General features: G+C 37.9%; 1 long non-coding RNA gene across 1 annotated transcript; it reads left to right on the top strand.

The window, feature by feature from the left end:
* Positions 1-1,477: 1,477 nt before the first annotated feature.
* LOC131703050 (uncharacterized) lies at positions 1,478-2,363 on the top strand. The gene is made up of 3 exons (XR_009309670.1): positions 1,478-1,547; positions 1,767-1,796; positions 2,284-2,363. It is a non-coding gene; the product is annotated as an uncharacterized LOC131703050 (long non-coding RNA).
* The last annotated feature ends 5,905 nt before the right edge of the window (positions 2,364-8,268 follow it).

The following is an 8,268-nucleotide window of genomic DNA, read 5'->3' as shown; positions in this document are numbered from 1 at the left end:
AGAGAAAGAAAGAGAGAAAGAAAGAGAGAAAGAAAGAAAGAGAGAAAGAAAGAGAGAAAGAAAGAAAGAAAGAAAGAAAGAAAGAAAGAAAGAGCAAAAGAGAGAAAAAGAAAGAAAGCGAGAAAGAAAGAAAGAAAGAGAAAGAAAGAAAGAAAGAAAGAAAGAGAAAGAAAGAGAAAAAAAGAAAGAAAGAAAGAAAGAAAGAGCAAAAGAGAGAGAAAGAAAGAAAGAGAGAGAAAGAAAGAAAGAGAGAAAGAAAGAGAGAAAGAAAGAAAGAAAGAGAGAAAGAAAGAGAAAGAAAGAAAGAGAAAGAAAGAGAAAAAAAGAAAGAAAGAAAGAGCAAAAGAGAGAAAAAGAAAGAAAGAGAGAAAGAAAGAAAGAAAGAAAGAGAAAGAAAGAGAAAAAAAGAAAGAAAGAAAGAAAGAAAGAGAGAAAGAAAGAAAGAGCAAAAGAGAGAGAAAGAAAGAAAGAGAGAGAAAGAAAGAAAGAGAGAAAGAAAGAGAGAAAGAAAGAAAGAAAGAAAGAAAGAACAAAAGAGAAAGAAAGAAAGAGAGAGAAAGAAAGAGAGAAAGAAAGAGAGAAAGAAAGAAAGAGAGAAAGAAAGAGAGAAAGAAAGAAAGAAAGAAAGAAAGAAAGAAAGAAAGAAAGAAAGAAAGAAAAAGAAAGAAAGCGAGAAAGAAAGAAAGAAAGAGAAAGAAAGAAAGAAAGAAAGAAAGAAAGAAAGAAAGAAAGAAAGAGAAAGAAAGAGCAAAAGAGAGAGAAAGAAAGAAAGAGAGAAAGAAACAAACAAAGAAAGAAAGAGAGAAAGAAAGAAAGAAAGAAAGAAAGAAAGAAAGAAAGAAAGAAAGAAAGAGAAAGAAAGAAAGAAAGAGAAAGAAAGAGAAAAAAAGAAAGAAAGAAAGAAAGAAAGAGAGAAAGAAAGAAAGAAAGAAAGAAAGAACAAAAGAGAAAGAAAGAAAGAGAGAGAAAGAAAGAGAGAAAGAAAGAGAGAAAGAAAGAAAGAGAGAAAGAAAGAGAGAAAGAAAGAAAGAAAGAAAGAAAGAAAGAAAGAAAGAAAGAGCAAAAGAGAGAAAAAGAAAGAAAGCGAGAAAGAAAGAAAGAAAGAGAAAGAAAGAAAGAAAGAAAGAAAGAAAGAAAGAAAGAGAAAGAAAGAGCAAAAGAGAGAGAAAGAAACAAACAAAGAAAGAAAGAGAGAAAGAAAGAAAGAAAGAAAGAAAGAAAGAAAGAGAGAAAGAAAGAAAGAAAGAAAGAAAGAGAAAGAAAGAAAGAGAGAAAGAAAGAGAAAAAAAGAAAGAAAGAAAGAAAGAAAGAAAGAAAGAGAGAAAGAAAGAAAGAGCAAAAGAGAGAGAAAGAAAGAAAGAGAGAAAGAAACAAACAAAGAAAGAAAGAGAGAAAGAAAGAGCAAAAGAGCTGAAGCTGTGCACTGCAGTCGAGGGACTCCTTCATTGCTTCATGAAGCTCTCTTCTCCCTGTTCCAGAGGCAGAGGATTCAGGTGACAGTGATGCTGAACTGGACAGTGATGGACTCAAAGGAGAGCGGGAGTTGGGTGAGTCCTTTGAAAAGCACGTCTGGGTAGTGTGTGGGTACAACGTTAAACCTTCAAGAGGAACACATTGTGAATTACAGATGATAGACTTAAGGCCAAACCCCAGTGAATCTGAGCACATTTAGCTGCTGTTTCTCTACTGGCACTAACACAAAGTGCCCAGATCTGTTTTCTAATGTACGTCTAACTGTATAAACCTATTTCTGTTTTACCTGATAGGAGACAATATGATGGAGAAAAGAGCTGACAGTGAGTACAGATGGCCTATAGCTTCTTCTGTTGAGTGTGTTTCTGCCTGTCTGTCTGTCTGTCTGTCTGTCTGTCTGTCTGTCTGTCTGTCACACTGATGCGGAAGAGGAAAACACAAAGCTTGAGGGATATACACTTTGAAAATATTTCACCTGTTTGCATTTAACATGTGAATTTAAATGTGTTGATGCAGCACCTTTAATAAGACATATTGTATTAATTGATCACCTTAAATGTCAGTAAGAAGGATCGCCCAACTGAGATATAATAACTTGACTAAAAGAGCAGCTCCTGAACTCAGGTGAAAACATTGTAACACACACTCTAACAAAATGAAATGTGAAGCTCCTTACTGTTCAGCAATCTTCTTTAATGTACATTGAAATCCTAATCCAAATGTGGAGAGTTCCTCAACATGGTCTGTGTTTAAGTAGAAGGGATGCAACCTACTGTTTAATGATCTTCACGTGCTTTCTGTCTCCTGAAGTGGATTCTGAAGTGGTCCTGACACAGTCCATGGTAGTGAAGAAGGATGCCTTGTCCAAAAGATACTACAGAAGTAAGTGTGTGTCTCTCTGGAGCTGGCTCCTGGTTTGGGTGAACTGCATGGATTATAGACTGAAGGTCAATTGATTGAAGACATTCCAGTAAATGGAACTCAAACATGAATATAAAGTGAACTATTAAATCCAATAACCACTGTTTCTGTTTTTCTTTTTCTTTGGAACAGCTTACTGTTGTAAGTATTTTATTTTATTATGGTACATTAATATGTAGAAATGAATTGTATATATATTTTTAAATTGTATTTAATGGTGTATGTTTATTTCATTTCCAGATTATAGCATCTGTGCTCGTGGTAAGTGTGAATCTGATATTTTAATAAAAATGTGACTGTACACTACAATACAATACACATGTACTGTGCGTGTCACAAGAAATGAATACATGTTAACAATGGGGTCTCCTACAGCTGATGTTGAGAATATGGAATGGGGTATTATTGTATAATAGTATGAATTAGCTGCTCTTAATAAGAAATGCCATCTTCATTTAATACATACTCACATAGTGAGGTGTTCTGTATCCTGTGGGAGGGGATATAAAGAAGGAGCCCTGGCTTTGGATTTTGCCAATAATAGAAATGTACAAATAGAGAGACACTCCTTTGAAATATATAGCTCTCTAATACACTACTGAGGCCCCATTCTTGTATAAAGCAGCCACTGCAGTGACTTCAAATGGACTGAACTCAATATATCACTTTTATCTTTCACAGTAAGGTACAGATGCTACTATGGTAAGTAAATGGATTCTACTTTATTTCATGCAGCAATCAGTGGGTTGTATTTATTTTCAATCAGGGCATGAATTGTTTATCAGAGTAGCTTTGCTGAGAGGCTTCAGTGACACAGTGACTAGAGTGCAGAGCTGCAGTGTGGAAGGTAGTGGGTTTGAGCAGTTTAGTGGTTAGTGCTGGGCTGTAGTATAGGAGTTAATGGGTTTGATAGCTCAGTGTTTAGAGAAAGTGGTGCCCTGCAGAGTGGAAGGCAATGTGCATGCTTGTGGATCTGAGTATTACTTTTTTATTCATTAGTCTTTTAGCAGTCGCTTTTCTCCAAAATGCCTTTGAGACTAGGGGGTGTACTATGCATCAACAACTGCTGCTGCAGTCACTTACAATAGGACTCCAGTTTTACGTTTTGACTTGCTCAGGGTCACACACAGTGAGTGAGTGGCTGAGCCGGGATGTGAACCTCCTGGTATCAAGCCCTTTTCTTTAACCAATGGGCCACTGTCCCTGAGTAGCTCAGGGGGTTGAGTTCTGGGCTACAGTGTGGAAGGCAGTGGGTTTAAGAAGATCTGTGTTAAAAATAGACTGTTACTAATTATCTTTTCTTTTTTTGTGTAGCTCACCACTATCACTACTATTTCTACTACCGTCATGGGTACCGCTGCGCTCGCTGTGAGTATGCCTTATTATTTCTGTATACATTGGTTGAGGGATATATTAGAACAATTTGAAATAGAAAACCAAGTGTCATTCCATATCAGTTTAGAACATGAGGTCGACCAGGTCAAATATGGATGGAACTCCAAGAGAGACACAAAATTGTTGGAATAAGTTTTATAACAGATGCCATCCATCATAATCCTTCAACTGGAAATATCAAGATAAGTTTATGATTCATCTTTCTACTGCATTGTCTCCAACTATTGATCGATTTGAGGTCATTCGTAACTTATTGGAAAGAGGAAAAAACAGGGCAGCAGTGTGGAGTAGTGGTTAGGGCTCTGGACTCTTGACCAGAGGGTCGTGGGTTCAATCCCCGGTCGGGGACCCTGCTGTTGTACCCTTGGGCAAGGTACTTTACCTAGATTGCTCCAGTAAAAACCCAACTGTATAAATGGGTAATTGTATGTAAAAAAAATAATGTGATATCTTGTAACAATTGTAAGTCGCCCTGGATAAGGGTGTCTGCTAAGAAATTAATAATAATAATAATAATAATAAAAAGTCTAACCTGTCTCTTGCAATCAAGAAATGTATACTTAAACTTATTACATGTGTGTGATCTCATGCCGGAGTAACCAACTCCACAAATAATCCCAGGAGATCTGATGAATGTGTTTGCTGCTGTTTTATGGTGTGTGTACAGTAGTTCTCTGTGGGAGGTCATTATGTCAGGGTTGGCTTTGAGTTGAGAAGAAGGGTCCACTGACCTCAATCTCATGTGGAACTTTTGTCATTTCAGTGAAACAAAATATAAAAGCAGGGGACAAAACAGAGGAGCTTTGATCTAGGATTGCTCTGAATAAAACCTCAGAAGCATGTTTGGCATTTGAACTAGTATAGAGGGTTTCCGTGTTTTTTATTGATAGGATTATATTGCGAGGTTGTGGTGGCTCCACAGTTTAGCATTTGATTCCATACCCTTTGGGATTGTGAAATTGCATGCTGAATTACACAAAGCTTTACTCAAATTTGTAATTCAAAGGAGTGCAATACAAAGAGTGTGGAGGATGCTGTCTACACATGGGAGGGAGTTCAATTCTGCAGCTCAGTGTGACACTGATTGTCTATATTATTAGACAATGCTGACCATTACCACCCCACAATCCCATTACCTAGCTGTGCAATGCTCTGTAGGGTATGGATCAGAACAATAGCTTTTCTGCCCAGGTTGCTGATAATGTCTTCAATTGGTTTCAGACTGGCATACCTACCGCTGCAGGCGATGCCAGCACTACTGAGAAGCAGCAGCGCCCAGGGATCACAGTGCTGGAGTTTACCTGACAGCAGACCTGCAAGCAAAGCTTAAACACACCAGCAACCTTCTTTTGTAGCATGGCTGTAACCTTTCTGTTGTGGTCCCTCTCCAAACACACAGCTACAGCACCCATACATATTTCTATCAGGCCATTCCCAGTTTGTTTAAAACAGCTGCTCTCTGTTGTGCATTTGGTCAATCTCTTCAAGGATATATAATAGAGACAACATTGTTTTTCTATTGGGTGATTCCCTGCCTCTCATGAAGCAGGTCTTTACATTGTATGGAAAGGTGGCCTTATTTAACATGTAGTCTCAGATTCTCAGTGAGATCACATGCTCACACATGTTTGAATAGAAATACAACTCCACATGGGCACATATACAAAGAGTTACTTGGAGAGCGTGCTTGATTGATTTGCCCCAGCTCATAATCACTGCACCGAGTCAGGTTTGACCAGTAGACTCCTTTCTTCTCCCAGCTCCTCACAGCCACCCTGTGATGTCACAAGTGACCCGTGACAGGCCTTGTTCACAGACTGACAAAAACATTGTGTTTATATAGAGATTTTCTTCATCTCTCAATTATTTAAAAATCTCTTTATTTGCATTCATGACAACAAATGCTCCAACTGTTGACCAGTATAAATGCTGTCCTGCCAAAACAACACTATCTGCTGTTACATGAAACTGGGTAAAAGCCTGTCTCTTTCTGTAAAGCTTTTTAAGCAATAAAACTATTAGCATCAATGTCTCGTTTTGGACTGGTTTATTTCACATGACATGTATTCTTGTCAAACTGCCACCACTGAAATCATTCAAAAAGCACTCTTTATTGACAACAAAGAACTCTTAACAGGCAAGGGAGGATTCATGTATTTCCTCTTTCTTCTGCATTGCATATTTAGTAAAGGAGAAAGTGCCTGATTGTTTCTATAATGTCATCGGTTTAGCCGTTCAGAAGCACGCTGCTCTTTCCCAGGTAATTGTTACTTGCATATTGTGGGTAAACCAAAAGGCATGATGAGATGCTGGAGGCATTATGGCAAACCCTGCTTTTACTTTACTGTGTGCTCCCTACATTAAACTGGTTATTGAACCTGGACCATCTCTCATCTTTCACTTCTACTAATGAATTACTCTCCAACTTTGGGGAAACAAATCACAAATGTGTGTATTGTATTATCATGATGTGCTAGAATTGACCTTGCTCTAAAGACTCACTGTGCTGTCTGTATTAACTTGTATTATAACAAGGTCAAGTTTATCGATTAATGTCAGTGAGCATTTGGACAGCATTTAAATACTCCCGCTTCTAGGACATAAAGTTTACAAACAAGAGGAGGCCATTTGGCCCATCTTGCTTATTTGGTTGTTAGTAGCTTATTGATCCCATAATCTCATCAAGCAGCTTCTTGAAGGATCCCAGGGTGTCAGCTTCAAAAATATTACTGGGGAGTTGGTTCCAGACCCTCACACTTCTCTGTGTAAAAAAGTGCCTCCTATTTTCTGTTCTGAATGCTTCTTTATCTAATCTCCACGTGTGACCCTTGGTCCTTGTTTCTTTTTTCAGGCCGAAAAAGTCCCTTGGGTCGACATTGTCAATACCTTTTAGGATTTTTAATGCTTGAATCAGATCGCCGCGTAGTTTTCTTTGTTCAAGACTGAATAGATTAAATTCTTTTGGCCTGTCTGCATACAACATGCCTTTTAAACTCGGGATAATTTTGGTCACTCTTCTTTGCACTCTTTCTAGAGCAGCAATATCCTTTTTGTAATGCGGTGACCAGAAATGAACACAATATTCAAGGTGAGGTCTTACTAATGCATTGTAAAGTTTCAACATTACTTCCCTTGATTTAAATTCAACACTTCTCACAATATATCCGAGCATCTTGTTGGCCTTTTTTATAGCTTCCCCACATTGTCTAGATGACGACATTTCTGAGTCAACATAAACTCCTTGGTATTTTTCATAAATTCCTTCTTCAATTTCAGTATTGCTCATATACAGACACAGACCACACTGTAGTGTTTAGATGACTGGATGTGAGGAGGTTTGTGTTAACAATGGGAGAACTGGGCTGACTGGGGAGGTAACTGATGCCTATGTCAATTGTCTTATTACTGTGTTATTACATTATAAACAGCAGTGGTGCTCTGGCTCCCTCTTGTGGTCAGTGTGAATTATGGCAGTGTGTGCTACTATGCAAGGCACTGATGCCTGTTTCCAGGCTATACAAACACAGAGATGGATTCAATCAAACACTAAGTTCACAGTTTAATAGAAGAGTGGATTAGTTCTATTTGTATATGTGTTCTAAGCGCTGCACTTGTGTTTCAATAGGTGTCATATTATGATATTTATAATGCACATTTTTATTGCCTGCGTGCAGTACCTTACACTTTTCTGTATTAAATGTCAGTTGCCATGTGTTTGCCCAGTTCTGAATGCTGTCTAGATCATTTTGAATGACCTTTGCTGCTGCAACAGTGTTTGCCACTTCTCCTATTTTTGTGTTGTTGTAAATAACAAGTTTGCTTACTATACCAGAATCTAAATCCTTAGTGTAGATTAGGAATAGCAGAGAACTCAATAATGATCCCTGTGGTACACCACTGGTTACCTCACTCCATTTTGAGGTTTCTCCTCTAATCTGTTTTCCACATGTTAACCACTCCCTAATCCATGTGCATGCATTTCCTTGAATCCCACCTGCATTCAATTTGAGAATTAATCTTTTAGCAGGACTTTGTCAAAAGCTTTCTGAAAATCTAAATAAACCATGCCATATGCTTTGCAATTATCCATTGTCGATGTTGCATCCTCAAAAAAAGTCAAGCAGGTTAGTTAGACACGATCTCCCTTTCCTAAAACCATGCTGACTGTCTCCCAGGATACTTTTACCATATAGGTAATTTTCCATTTTGGATCTTATTACAGTTTCCATAAGTTTACATATAATAGAAGTCAGGCTTATTGGTCTTTAGTTACATGGCTCGGTTTTGTCTCCCTTTTTGTGGATTGGTATTACGTTTGCAATTTTCCAGTCTGTCGGTACAACCCCTGTGTCAAGAGACTGTTGCATGATCTTGGTTAGCAGTTTGTAAATAACTTCTTTCATTTCTTTGAGTACTATTAGGAGGATCTCATCCAGCCCAGTGGATTTGTTTATTTTAAGAGCTTCTCATCCCTTTAAC

This window comes from Acipenser ruthenus, chromosome 32 (assembly GCF_902713425.1).
Source record: "Acipenser ruthenus chromosome 32, fAciRut3.2 maternal haplotype, whole genome shotgun sequence".
Classification (NCBI taxonomy): domain Eukaryota; kingdom Metazoa; phylum Chordata; class Actinopteri; order Acipenseriformes; family Acipenseridae; genus Acipenser; species Acipenser ruthenus.
This window is presented reverse-complemented; position numbering and strand designations above follow the sequence as displayed.